Source organism: Myotis lucifugus, unplaced genomic scaffold (genome assembly GCF_000147115.1).
Source record: "Myotis lucifugus unplaced genomic scaffold, Myoluc2.0 scaffold_152, whole genome shotgun sequence".
Classification (NCBI taxonomy): Eukaryota; Metazoa; Chordata; class Mammalia; order Chiroptera; family Vespertilionidae; genus Myotis; species Myotis lucifugus.
The window spans coordinates 2,808,360-2,823,276 of NW_005871200.1; positions in this window are offsets into that span (position 1 = coordinate 2,808,360).

The following is a 14,917-nucleotide window of genomic DNA, read 5'->3' on the forward strand; positions in this document are numbered from 1 at the left end:
CTCATTATGTTCTCCTCATGAATCAAAAATACTTAACCAGGCGCGTTATTCCAAATGGTCAACAACAGGTGGAATGTGGCCTGGCAAAGCACATTAGAGCTGGGCAGGGTCCTGGGCTCTACTGTGCCAGGATAGCCTTTGCTGCCAGGTGGCATAGGTCTGGGAGGGGCAGGGGACATTCAGGACTCAGGGCAGTGGCTCCTTGCTAGCTGGCACAGAAGCTGTGTGATAACTGGTACAGCCGCACCAGCAACTGTGAGCTGAATATGGACTCTGCTTCAGGCCACATTTATAACTTAATACAAATGGCTCTAGTTTCCTGAGAACTGACTCCAGATTTACAGCCATGGGCTCCTCCAGCAATGATTATCAGCGAGTCAGCTGCACTTGCCAGCCCAACCCTCAGAGAAGGGACAGGAGTCCTCTAGAATCATCTGTGCCAGGGAGAAGACGTGTGAGTGGATAAAATTCATCCTCTAAATTGTTCGGAGAGGATCTGCCCGAGCGTACCACCAGCCGCTGCTGCCTTTTGTATCAAACATTCAGATCATGTTCGCAGTCGCTGAAACAACAACAGGCAGGCCTGCTGAGAGATCAGACAGCCAGCATAATCTTTGAAGCTAACAGAAGCTTATTTGTGACCCTGGCAAGTGGAACCTGTGTGAAAGACCGAGACTGCCTCCAAGTTCATCTGCTTTCATGTTTCTCATTAAACCTGAAACCACAGTCGCTCCCTGAAAAGCCCCTTAGCCCAGGCCATTCTCTCTAACACTTTTGTCGTTGCTGAAGACGGTGCATTTGGCCAGCATCCTGTACAGGCGTGGCAGGGAGAGTGGCGGGGTTCGGGACATGGGGAAAGTAAAAGGGGGAGAGTTTGGTAATACTCCTCCTATTGCCACTCAAAAGTCCTCACCCTCCTGAACTTTTCCCATCAGAGAAATCATTCAGTTGATGTACCGGTGGGCACAAAGGCAAAGGAGGCAAAGGAGGTCACCCTGCATGTATTTGGATTTTGTGTTTGTTTATTGTGCTACCTCATCAGCTAAAAAGTATTGGAGGGGACTTCTGGTTCATGATGGCAGTCTAGGCACATATATTTGCCTGCCATCCTCTTGGGAGAACCCCACCACCATCAAAATATAAATGTGCCAAAGCCCACCTTTCCAGAGACCACCAGCAATGTGATGTATTAAACTGGCAGAGCACGGAAGGGACCTCCTTGACTTTGTTTAGGGAAGGGCTTTAGGTAGAAGTTAAAATGCATGTCTAAGGAGGGCTTGGTCAGAACTTGGAAATGAGGCAGCTGCTGGAATGGTCATGCTCTTAGGAACTCATGAGTCCACGGGGTTTCTAGTAACATAGTCATTGGTGTTAAAGCAGTTGGAGCTTAGCTTGTCTTACCTGCCATGAACTTGGTAGGGTTCATCTGTTTTGCAAGTCAGGGTACTACTGTTGACTGCAAACGGTAGTTCTGTCTTTCAAATACAAAAACAAAAAGAATGACACCCTTCACAGGGAACAGAACAAAAATAGGGAGTCACCAGTAAATGAGAAATTGCAGCAAATTTCTGGAAAACAAGTACAAATGGGAGTAGTTTGACAGGTGAAACAGGTGAAGAAGAGGCAACCTAGACTATCTGGGAGAGAGTTATAAAAGAGGCCCCACCTTTGCATGTGATCAGACATCTAATGGCTGCTATTGTGGAGTGCCTACTAGGCCATGTGTTTTTTCATACATTATTGCATTTAATTCTTGAAATACCTGATGCAATAGGAATTACAACCCATCTTTTACATATTAAGAACCTGAGGAAATTAAATAATTTCCTTATTTCTCGTAGTTAGCAAGGGTCAGAGGTTGGATTCAAATTCATAGGACTTGATTGCAAGCTCTGTAAAGCCAGGATTCCAACTCTGGCTCACTACCCTATCCCCTGCACTTAGTTCAGTATGTGGCACATGGAAGTCAAATAGATAGATAGATAGATAGATAGATAGATAGATAGATAGATAGATAGATATGAAGTGGGTGGATAGATGGAATATTGGATGGATTTGGGTGGATGATGGATGGATGGATGGATGATTGGACCATCCCAAATCTAAATGACTCCAAAACCGCTACATCATATTGCCTCCCTGGGGCTATAAAGTAGCATCGAAATCAGTCTAGAGGCCATATCCAGAGATGTTAGTCAAAGCCAGAGGAATGCAGAGACTATGGACCTTAAAAAGCACAGTCCAGACTCGGGATGAGGAAGAGGTGGGCAGCAGAGAAGAAGGATACAGGAGATTGTGGACAGACAACAAAGGAGCAGAAATTCTGACCAAGCTGTTTAAGCAAGAAGAAGCCAAGAATTGAGAGAAATCCTGAATGGCAGTGCCTGGGGCACCATCCCACACCGGCCGGAGCCCATCACCTTGCGCTCGGATTAAGAGAAAAGGCGGAGAAGCAGTGAGGCGCGATGTGGAGCCAGAGGCTCTGTGAGCCAGGTGCGTGCTATATTTATTCATGTGTTTATACCCTGCCTGGCTCCAGAAAGCACATAAGGCATCTTACAAGGGCACAGAAAGTACAAAGTAACATAAATAAGAGCCAGATCAGAAATGAAGAAGCGAATAATAAAGATCCGGCATAAGAGGAAGCCCGGAATGACACAAACAGGCATATTTTAAAATTCTATGCACTGGCTGTAAGACAATCACACGTCTGCCTCTGAGCTTCCTAGAGGAAAGGACTTATGAGGAGACTTAAAAGTCCCTTTCTTCCCTGCCCAGGTATAGAATTACTTAAGGTATAGAATTACTTAAGGTACAGACCTGGAGATCAGACAGATAGGATGAAAATGATAACCGCAGTAGAATGCATGGCTGTGCCGTCAAATCGGCTTACCAGTGTTCTCCCCTGGACACCTCCTCTCAAACTGAGCCCTTGAGACTGCCCTGCGGTGGGACAGTTTGTGTCTGCAGGCAGGCCCACTCGGGCAAGAGGTCTGGTGGGGAGGGGTGGATAGAACCCAGATCTTCAATGCTCACAGCCCTTTACAAGGTAAGCTTTATCCAAACAAGAAACATTAACTGTTAGCATCACCCACCACCCAAGGGCCCCACCTACTGAGAGTCTCCTCAAACTCCCACAAAAAGATGTACAGGATTGGTCTCTCTGAAAAATGTTAAAACTAGAATGAGCTACTCAGGTGCCATGCTTTATCTTCATATCATCACTGATTATCAAAATGCCTTGCACTTAGTAACATCCAATTATTATTCATCTCAAATCCCCTGTGATGTTCAATGATGTGTTATACTATGCTTCAAGAAATATGACATCTGAGAATTATCCAATTTTCATCATCAAAATTTAAATTTTTGTAAATCTCATTTGCTAAATATCTATAGTGAGGGTGGTGAGATAATACAATGGGTGGTAGGAAGCTAGTTCTAAGGTGATGGTCAGAGCTTAAACTATATGGCCCCTGGTTTAAAGACACTTTCCCATAAGTATGACTCGAAACCTTTCCTAGAGTAGAAAAGGCTGAGAAGCAGTGCTGTCCTTAAAATCTGTAGCGGGGAAGGGAACTGCAGGTCTTAAGCATGAGACAAATTTCTCTCTCCCACTGCTTTCCTTCAGAAAACTCAGAGATCCTCACTTGACCTGAGTCTTAATCTATTTCTGGATCCATGTAGAACACCACGTCTGTAATAGAAAGCATTATCATTGTGTTATTTTTAATGCTTTGGCACTGAAACCTCCCTGACTAATCAATTATCTCCAGCTCATCTAAGCCTTCCACCTAAGATGCTCCAGCTCGATGTTCCATCAGCTCCTCTTTGCTCTGTTTCACCTCAGAGCCCTTGGAGCAGACAGAAAGCTATAGGGCCCTTCATTTGCCAAGTTCTTCTCAGGAAAGGATCGTAAGACCTGAGAGCCAAGGTGAACTTCTGAAGGACGTGGAGCAACTTTACACTTATTACTGGCTTTCTTCAAAATCTTTTCTTAAGTATCTCTTCTCTCAAGGGTTATTATTATTATTAAGCTAATTTAATGAACTTATATAGCTAGTATATGGGGGAAATTAAAAAATATTAAAGTCTACTCACTTCTATTACTACAATAGAATTGAGCAAAACAAATGAATAGCCATAGTCCACCTAATAAATAGTTGTGCAACTAATTTACATATATGTAAATACAGGCAGCAAACTATCAAGGACAGAAATGCTTCTTGCCTCAATAGCAATGCAACAAATGCCGATTTAAGTAACTTCAGGTTACCATTACTCATCTATTTAAATAATTAGTAAGACTAGAGGCCCGATGCATGGAAATTCATGCAAGAGTAGGCCTTCCTTCCCCAGGCTGCTGGCACTGGCTTCCCTCTGGCACCTGGGACCCTGTCTTCCCTCCTCCAGCTGCAGCAGGCACCCGAGACCCGGGCTGGCTTCCCTCTGGCCCCGGCTTCATCAGGAAAGAGTAGACTTTAATATTTTTTAATTTCCCCCATATACCAGTCTAATTAGCATATTACCCTTTTATTATTATAGACTATTGGTAGATCTGTTCAGAAACAGATATTCTTAAATATTTTGGAGAGGAATTTATCAATACTGATCAAAAGTGATAAAGCTTTGATGCAATTTAGTTCCATTTTATGGAACTTACCACAGCAAAAACTAACAAAAACTATAAAATGTATAAAAATGTTCACAGTGGCATTATTTATAATAGTAGCAACAGGAGAATGACTGAGCAAATTGTGACACATCAACACATTGTTGCTCAGTAGCTCTTTAAAAATGTGAATGTTTAGTCAATTTACACTCAACATAATTATTGATATGCAATTCGTTTCTGTACTTCTCATCTTTTGTTATTCCTTTTCCTCTTTTACAGCCTTTTTGTGTAAAACAAACATGTTTTAGAGTTCCATTTTAATTCCTCTGTTTATGTTTTAGCTATATTTTTTAACTTATTTTCTTAGAGATTGCTCTTAGTATTACAATGTGCATATTTAACTTATCACAGTTGACTGCAGATCAATACTGACAATTTTGGTAAAATATAACAACTCTATTCCAATGTAGCTCCATTTGTTCCCCTCTTTCTTTGTGTTATTATTGTTATATGTACTATATATTATTACTGGTATCATATATACTCACATAGAATTATATATAATATATCGCCCTAACTGGCTTGGCTCAGTGGATAGAGCATCGGCCTGTGGACTGAAGGGTCCCAGATTCGATTCCGGTCAAGGGCATGTACCTTGGTTGCGGGCATATCCCCAGTGGGGAGTGTGCAGGAGGCAGCTGATCGATGTTTCTCTCTCATTGATGTTTCTAACTCTCTATCCCTCTCCCCTCCTTTCTGTAAAAAATCAATAAAATACATTTTTTAAAAAAGAATTATATATAATATATCATATATAAACATATATGAGATAGACAATCTTATATCATATAAACCATAAAACCAACAATATAGTATCATAATTATTGCTTTAAGCAGGCATTTTTAATTATTAAAATATGAAAAGAGAAAAAAAGACTATTACAGTCTCTTATATTTGCCCACATATTTAACATTTTTATGCTTTTCCTTTCTTCCTGTGGACTTAAGTTATCATCTGGTAGAATTTTGCTTCAGTGTGACTGATTTCTGACTTTCCTCAATATCTTTTGTAGGATTAATGTTCTGGCATCATATTCCTTCATTTATCATTTAGCTGGGAATGTATTCATTTATTTCACCTCTAGTTTTGAAGGATAGTTTTGCTTGACATAGAATTTTTAGTTGACAGCTGTTTTCTTTCAGCACCTTCACTATGTCATTCCACTTCCTTCTAACCTCCTTTGTTTCTGATGAGAAAATAATTCTAATACTTTTCATTCTGTATTCTTTTGCTCTCCTTGTTTTTAATATTTCCATATGCAAATCCATTCATCTTGTTTTCCATAATTTTGTCATCTCTTTAACAGAGAAATTTTTTTCATCCCCATCAAGGATAAATTTAGTATGTTTATTTTCAAATTTTTGCAAGGACTGGTGGTAGTGCTGCTGTTGGTACTGCTCATTTGATTTTTCAATCTGTCTGTACTGCTTTGTATGGAGGGTGAGTAAGTCCAAGTTCATTCTTCTCAAAAGTCATAACTTCTTGTCTTGGTGCTGCTTCAATTCTATGAAACATCCAGTTGTGGGAGATTGGTGATGAGCAAAGGTGAGCACTGAGAAACTGCAGAACCCAGACAGCAGATTTGCAAGGTCCTGTGAGAGGTGACAGGATGAATGACAAACAGTTAGGCAGACCTGTCAACAGAGATCCAGCAACACTCAGAAGCATAAGCAGGAAGATAACCACCCGCATGGTGTCTAAGATCAGGTTAGCAGAACCCAGCCAAGTGCTGGGATCAAAGCAGGATTCCTGTGAGACTGTGGAAAGGACTGGGCTTTGGCATTGAAGAAGCACATCTTCCTCCTGCTTATGTGATCTAGAGCAAGTTCTTAACCTCTCTGAGCCTTATTTTTTCTATTTATAAAATAAGGACTAAAATATGTGGTGCACTAAGTGGGCCATAGTAGTTGTTAATAATGGTAATGCCTGTAGCAGCATAAATGAAGAGGCTGCTAATATAAGCAGAGCCTCATTCCTAGAGGACCTATCGAAACATAGGTAGAGGCACTGGGTGAACAAGTTGATGATTCAGTTACTAGAACTCGGAACCAAGATAAGATTCCATTTACCTGCATGGAGGCAAAGATCAGAACTGGATTGTGTTCAGAAATCATCTAAATATTGTACCAGAACTCCTCATGTTTCTATTTGAAGTATCTGATGACACTGATACAAAATGAACATCCTTTAACAGTTTGTGAAGTTCTTTGTCTTCAATGGAGCCAATACATTAACACCCTGTTCCAGTTTCCTTAACTCAGCAACGAATTACTCCAAAATGTAGAGGCTTAAACCAATGACAATATTTACTTTGCTTATAAATCTTCCATTTGAGCAGGACTTGGTATGTCAGCTAACATGATTGGAAGGCTAAGGACTGCAATTATCTGGAGAATCATTCATTCACATGATGCTGGCTGCCATCTGTGACCTTCACAGGGGCTATTGGCTGGAACATCTATTCATGGCCTCTCCCTATGACTTTAACTTGGACCTGTACTGTCTCATAATGTGATAGCTAGGGATGAATGGTGAGGAAGAGAAAGAAGAAGAAAGAAGAAGAAGAAAGAAGAAAGAAGAAGAAGAAGAAGAAGAAGAAGAAGGAAGGAAGGAAGGAAGGAAGGAAGGAAGGAAGGAAGGAAGGAGGAGGAAGAAGAGGAGGGAAGGGAGGGGAGAGGAGGGGGGAGAGAAGGGGAGTAGAGGATAGGAGAGGAGAGGAGAGGAGAGGAGAGGAGAGGAGAGGAGAGGAGAGGAGGAGAGAGGAGGGAAGAAGAGAAGAGGAGAGGAGAGAGGACAGAGGAAATTCAATGGGAGAAAACATAAAACCCTATCCTTAATGGAGGAGTGTCAACATTATAATTTAAAAGGCATGTTGGATGGGATGTAGTGGTATAACCATCTTTGCAGAAAAAAATCTGCCACCCAGCTTTTGTTTTTTTCAGACACTATAAGAAAACTTGTAATAAAAAATAAATAAAATTAATTTAGAACAATAATGGGGAATTAGTGTTTAATGGGTACAGAGTTTCAGTTTGGAAAGATGAAAAAGTCCTGGAGATGGATGGGGGCAATGGTTGCAGAACAATGCAAATGTGCTCAATAACAATGAACTATACACTTAAAAATGGTTTAAATGGTAAATTTATGTTACTTATATTTTGCCACAATAAAAATGTAAAAAAATAAATAAACCAATGTATACTTATTCCACATACTAAATGACAAACCTCTGTTGAAGAAATACTCAGAATACTCTACATGCTCCATGGAAGAACAGCTGTGCCTTCGTATCTTGTACATATTTCATTTATTATACAGAACCTATAATTTTCCAAGTGTCCCACTGACCCCACCAATTGGCAGCCTAGTAGCTTCATGCTACTGGCTCCTATGAGCAGCCAGCTGGCACACCAATTCACTGGTCGGGGCCAGTAGCAGCATCAAATACTTCTCCCACCAAAGTAACAAGAGACAGGTAGCTGTCTATAGAACCTGGGTGCACTTCGTTTTATTGGTATGTCCTCATTCTGTGTGCTGCACTTAAAAAGGAGGTATTAGTGACTTTACATCAAGTAAGCATGGGAGGTGGGGTGTTGTCGTTGTTTATCTTTGAGATTTAACACATGTTAAGGTGTGAATTGTGTTCCCTATACATGCTCCTTTCTTACTACTGGACATGACCATGATAGGAGGCTAGAAGTACTTCATGGAAATGGTGCCAAACCTATCCCAGATTATTTTAGTGCAACTATTAGTAATAATGCTGTCCTAAAAAATGAAAGCATCTAGGAAAAAAGAGGGGCATTTGTGCAATAGCATAAAACAGGACTGATCCAGGTGGGGATAATAGTTAAACATACATCATTACAAGAGTCATTATAAGAATGAAATGAGATATTGTGAAAGCATTTTGCATAATCTGAAGTGTTATATACATATTTTTTTATATATTGATCCATATATGCATTCTTCCCCCCGATTATTTCAAAAAGAGTTTCGCCATTGTTTTACAAATTTCCATAAAGCATCTTGCTGTGATTTTAATAGGCATTACATGAAATCCATATATTAACCTAGGGAGTATTGTCATCTTGACTATTTTTAGTCTTTTAAATAAATAATATGGTATAGCTCCCTACTTACTCAAGCCAGCCTTTATTGTCCTCATTAGAGTTTTATAGAGTCTTCAAATAAATCTCTTTGTCATGGATTATATTAATAGCCAAGAATTTAATGTCCTGTTGCTATTTTAACAGAATCCGCATTTTCATTGCATTTTCCAGCCTTGTATCACTAGTGTATAGGAATATGTTTTTGTCTGTATGGTGAATTAATCTTCCATTCTTTTCTGGCACAATCACCCATTTTACCTCCTATAATTCCAATTCCAAAGTATATACCCCAAGTCCCATTTCCCCTAAGTAGCAAGCACATCCATACAGGTACTTCAGACATCCTATAGGTACTTCAAACTTAATGTAACCGAGAATGTAACCATCTCCCCCAGAACCTCCTCCTCCTTTGATATTCCTGATTTCAGTGAAGCACATATCCTGATGTAGAAGATAAAACTCAGAAGTCAACCTTGACCATCTTCTCTTTCACCCCCATATCTCATCACATCCCAAGGCATGTACACTCTCCACCTTTCATCTCCTAAGTCCAATATCTTCTCTCTCTTCAAGTTCAGGCCTAAAAATAGATTTTTTAAAAATTTGTCTGTTTGTAGCTGTTCTCCTTCCTTCTATTTGTGTCTGACTCCGCCGTCCCCCCAATCCTTCTCCACCCACACACTCAAGTTGTTCTTTACGCTACAGTCCAATGGATCTTTCAGAAACCATTCTGTTCCTATGCTTAGAATCCTTCAAAAGTCCTCAGGTCTTTTTAAAGAGACCACCCATCTCCAGAAAACTTTCCCTCCACCAGAAGCAAAACTTGTGTGTGCAGGAGGTAGGCATCCCTGAGGGGGGCTTGTGCCAGAGACAGCACAATATGCTCCCTGCTCTTAAAGTCCTGACACCCCAGGGGAAAAGCAGATCTCAACTGAAACAGGTTAGAGCTTGAGACTTGGTAATACTTCCCTAAAACGTGAAGTGCAACTTACCATTATATTTGTTGGGCGCGCATGGTAAGGTATTTGTCACAATGGACTGAAATCAAAGATCAACCATGGAGACAACCCCCAGCTCTGTGTCAAACTGACGTTCCTATGACTTCTGCCAGAGTCACTGATGGGGGAAACACATGGTCGGTATAACAGTGTGAAGTAAGGGTTCCTGACATACCTTCATCTACATGGGAAATCACTGTTTGCTGTTATTGGTTTTTAATGAGCAGCTTAAAGAACAGGGAATATCATTCTGGGGTTATCATCTCCAGAAGTACAATGACTAGGGGTGGTTCAGAGGGACTGGATTCCCTGGGATCCTCATGGTTGGTGGGAGTAGAAAAAATGCCACTGGGAGGTGTTTTCAATATGATTTGTGCAATGAAATTCTGTCTTAAATGTGTTAAAAATGGAATGCATAAAGAAACCTTAGTTTCACTAGTTTGGGGTGTTTTTTTCATCAGTTTCCCTGAAAATTCCATCATGGTGTAGGGGCAAAGAGCACTAACATTACATCCCCAGTGGACCATTTACCCTCCTTGGCCACTGACATCTGTCAGGGCAAAACAAGGTTAGTCAGGGACAGCAGCACATTTTTTTCATACCAGTATAAGTGCTCATTTTAGATTGCACTCTAACTTTTAGTCAATGTTAGTTTCAAGAGTATTTCCTGTATGCAGCTACATGCTTGATTCTGATTTGTCATTGTTGTTGCTGTTCTTTATAAATAAAAATATCACTTCTTCTATAATAGATCTATCCCATTAAGCTTATGTAATATTTTCTATAATAAACTTCATCACTTTTCTTTGTTTTCTCTTTTTATTTTACATGGGTAGAATGTAAAAATATTTTAAACTTAGTTTTGTTTTAAAACCAAGTAGGATTACAATAGCTTTTTGTAATCTAATCTTATTACTTTTATTCTTATAGAGCATATAATCTAATAGTGATTTACAAACTCAATCAGGTGGCAGATCTTTTTTAAGTAGTTATGATATTCTTATATTTCTTATAACATCATAAATATTAAATCAACAAGTATTTATTGAATATTATGTGCTGAGTTGGGAGGTGCAGTAGTGTATCAGTTTACTTTAGGGGCATACTAAATCACCCCAAAATGTTTTGGCTTTAAACAACTATAGACTGTTTCCCACAATTCTGTGCGAAAGCTGCAGGGCAATTCTAACCTGAGTTAGCTGGGAAGACCTGTGCTGGGCTTGCTCCTGTGTCTGTGTGATCAGCTAGCAGATTGACTGGTGACTAATAAATATAAGATGACCTCACTCACATGCCCACCAGATGGGGTCTCTATGTTCCTCTCCATGTGACCACTCATCCTCCCGACCAGCTCAGGCTTGCTCACATGGCAGTCCCAGGGTTCCAGTCACAGCAAGAGTGCGCAAGCCCCAATGCACAGGGGCCTTTTACACCCCTGTCTGCATTATGTTTGTTTGCTCATGTCCTACTGGCGAGAGCAAATGTCATGAGCAACCTAGGTTCAAAGGGTGAAGAAATAGATGCTGCCTATGATGAGAGAAAAGTCACATTGCAAGAGAGAACAGGCAAGGAAGGGAGAGCATATGGCCATACTTGCAATCTGCCGCAGTCCACCCCTGGCCACAAATTATTCACCTTCTTTTCACATGCACAGTACACCCGCTCCTATCCCAGGACATCCAAAAATCACATCCAATTAAAGCAGTAATTTTGAAGTCCAAGATGTCATGACCTAAATCAAGTCCACCTGTAGTTCCTCTTGTCCCAGAGGTTGATGCCCTTCAAAAAACAAGTTATCTGTCCTCACCTCTCCAACATACAATAGTAGGACAGTGACAGAATAACTGCAATAGGCATCTCCATTTCAAAAGGGAAAGAGTGGAAGATACCCAGCAGTCACCAGTCCATAGCAATTTTGAAATATAGCCGGGCATATGTTGCCAAGATTCCATGCTCTGGGAGCAGAGAATGTTTCTTTCTAAGAGTTCAATTTTGCTTCCCGGCAATAGCTCCCCAGATTACTTCTCTCTGATTCTCCCTGAGAGTGGCTGTCTAATCCACTGTCCTTCAAGGCCATGGCTTCACCCTCTGAGCTCATGGCAATGCCTTCTGAGGCATACTTCCTTTTCCATTAGAATGACCCACGTGTGCAGCTGCCTGCTGTTAGGAGGACAATTCTCTGTAGGTCTTTTGCATTCTGCACATCTTGCAAGTAGAGACAGTGACTGCTTTTGCTCTGGACTATCTCTTTTTCAAAGATTTTTATATAGTGAACAGCCTTGGAATGTAGAGAGAGTGCTGCTTTCTGGATAAAGGGCACGTTCGCTTCTAGCCCTGCAAGACAGCGATAATGTCTCCCTCTGGAACATGGTCAGTCATGCTCCCTGTCCAACACAGAAGGCTCAGGCTCCCCATCATCAGAGTTCCTCTCCTGTGATGTCACCCATTGCATGTACAGTCATCCAGCTCTCTTCGTATCACCCTGTGGGGATTGGGGCTCAAAGAACTAACATAAATATGCTCATATTCATGCTGTTTGCTATGCCTTAAATAATTAACTATTCTTTGCCTCTGACCCAAAAGGTTCATATCTTTTGTCAGCACCCACAAAACTGGCAGGCTAGCTTGCAGCAGGCTAAAATCTCAGCTTTGTCAGTTCTTGTGAAAGGAGATTGGGGAACCTCTTTGCAATATGAGCAATTTTAGTCCCTTTTTAGTACAAACTGGTGGTTCTCTTGAAGGTATCACAATTTTAAAATATTTGTGGGCTTGCTATGTATTAGATTATGGTTGACTCCAATCATCAAAAGTTATACCCACAATTCTTTGCAAGATAGGCCTCCTCCTATTTTGGGCAGCATGTTGGGTCACTGTAGCATGAGGCCTAAAGAATCTCAGAAGCCCTGTTGTCCAGGTGAGATAGGGTAATAGGCGTCACCTTCATAAATCTTTCAGAAGCCCAAGCCAAGAACCTGGTAGCCATACCCCTCATTTGATTAGGCCCCAGGACAAGTTTCAAAGTTTCTGGAGTCTGTGGGTGAAAAACTATCCTGGGCCCTCTATTTCCCTTTAAATACTGCTTGCAAAGTAAGGAGTTCCTTCTTCAGCTCATGTCTTTCTTGCAATATTTTATTGCATATGTCCAGAAACACCCTGACACTTGCAGCGTTCTGTCTGAAAATCTACTGAGCCAGATCATTTTCTATCTTCCAAATTACCATGTGCAATATTTTTTGCTAATTGGTTATTACTATGCAACATGTTGCCATTTTTCCAGCATCCAAAGACAATTTTCATCATCTTTTCAGACTTCACCAATAGTTTCCTTGCCACTTTTTCAGACCCACCCACTGCCTAAAGCTAATGGCATATATTTTGAGTTTTTGTTTCAGCAGCACTTTTACTTCCAGGTATCAATTTTTCTATCAGTTAGGCTCTTCTGCTTTATCAGCTACCTTTCGTTGAATATCAAACCAACCCCAGAAGTTAGTAATTTTATTTTTTCATAATTTGGTGTATCTGGACTCAGCCAACCTTGTGTTTTGGTCTTTGCCGGGGCCTCTCGCGCAGCTGAAGTCTCTGGCAGTTTGTCTGGAGCTGCATGGTTTATGACAGTTTCACTCACGTGTCTGGTGGTTAGTGCTGGCCAGGAGCTCCACATGCTTTCCCACCCGAAAGGCTGGTCCAGGCTTCTTTACAAGATAGACTCAGGGCTCTGAGAGGGCAAAAGCCGAAGTTGCAAAGCATCTCACGGCCTAGGCTCCACAAATGTCATTTCTGCCACATCCTATTGATCAATGCAAGTTAGAAAGCCAACCTGGAAACAAACTCCACATTTTGATGGGAAGAATAGTAATAGTGGATGCTGTGATATACTGCCCTGACCCTTGTTCCAAGACCAAGACACCATTCCTCCATCCTCCAGAAGCATTGGCTATGGATGGCTCACAGATGAGTCACCCTCGCTCTCCCACCCCCGCCCAAGGAATTGTCGTCTGCCAAAGAGAGCTTCCTGACTCCAGGTTATACATCCCCCCCAGGGCCACTTCAGTCCACTGACTCAGACATCTCACCTCAAAAGAAGAACGCTTCTCAAGGGTTGTTTCATATTCAGAACTTCTGAGATTGACGAAGGCCACTCTTGAGACTACATTAAAATTCATATTCTCCCTCTACCCAATCCCATTTCACTCGTGCCCTCAGAGAGAGTCCCAAGAGAATTCCCCATTCAAATCTTCATCTCAGTGTCTGTTTCCCAGAAAACCCAAACTAAGATAGCAGCAAAGTCACAATGCAACCTGCCATAGTCGTATAGTAAACCACCCCAAAACGCAACGGCTTAAAACAGCATCCATTTATATTACCCTCCATGATTCTGTGAATTGACCAGGCAGCTGGATGATCTGGCATGGCCTCATTCACATGGTGGGCAGTTTGCAATCTGCACAGTGATTTGCCTCGGGTCTTCACTTGCCTCTCATTCTCCACCAGGCCAGCTCAGGCTTGTTCACATTGCCGATTGGCATAGATGGAAAAGATGGCCATAAATCCTTTTCTCCCGGTACTTATGTCCTTGCAATGATACGTTGCAGATCCTCCTAATCATAGATGCATGAACCAGCTCAGCTGAGACAACCCAGATCAGAAGAACTGACCCACAGTTTTAAGTCTCTAAGCTTTGAGGTGGTTTGGTTTATAATAAAAGCTGTGTATGTTTATGCAATGGTAAACAAAACAGAGTTTCCACACCAACCAAGAATACTTTTATTCACAAAAGATGGAGACAATATAAAAAATCACAAAAAAGAATAACCATATGTCCATAAAAATTAAATTGTTCAGATAATGATTCTATCTTTCTGATAGTTTCCAATAATATTTAATTCCCATCTATTCTCTCATATAGTAGGAATGGAAATTTTAAGAAAAAATTGATGAAGGAGGGGAGATGAGTGTTCAATTAAGGAAGTTATGTTCTTCAAGATTTTTTCTGCACTGTGGAAAAATATTGCAATCATTTTATTTTATTTTGTATTTTACAGAAGGGCATTTGACAATGACATGTCTAATTTACCTATTGATTTTATTTTATAACATTAATCTTGCCCTTTGGGGATGTTCTAGTCTACTT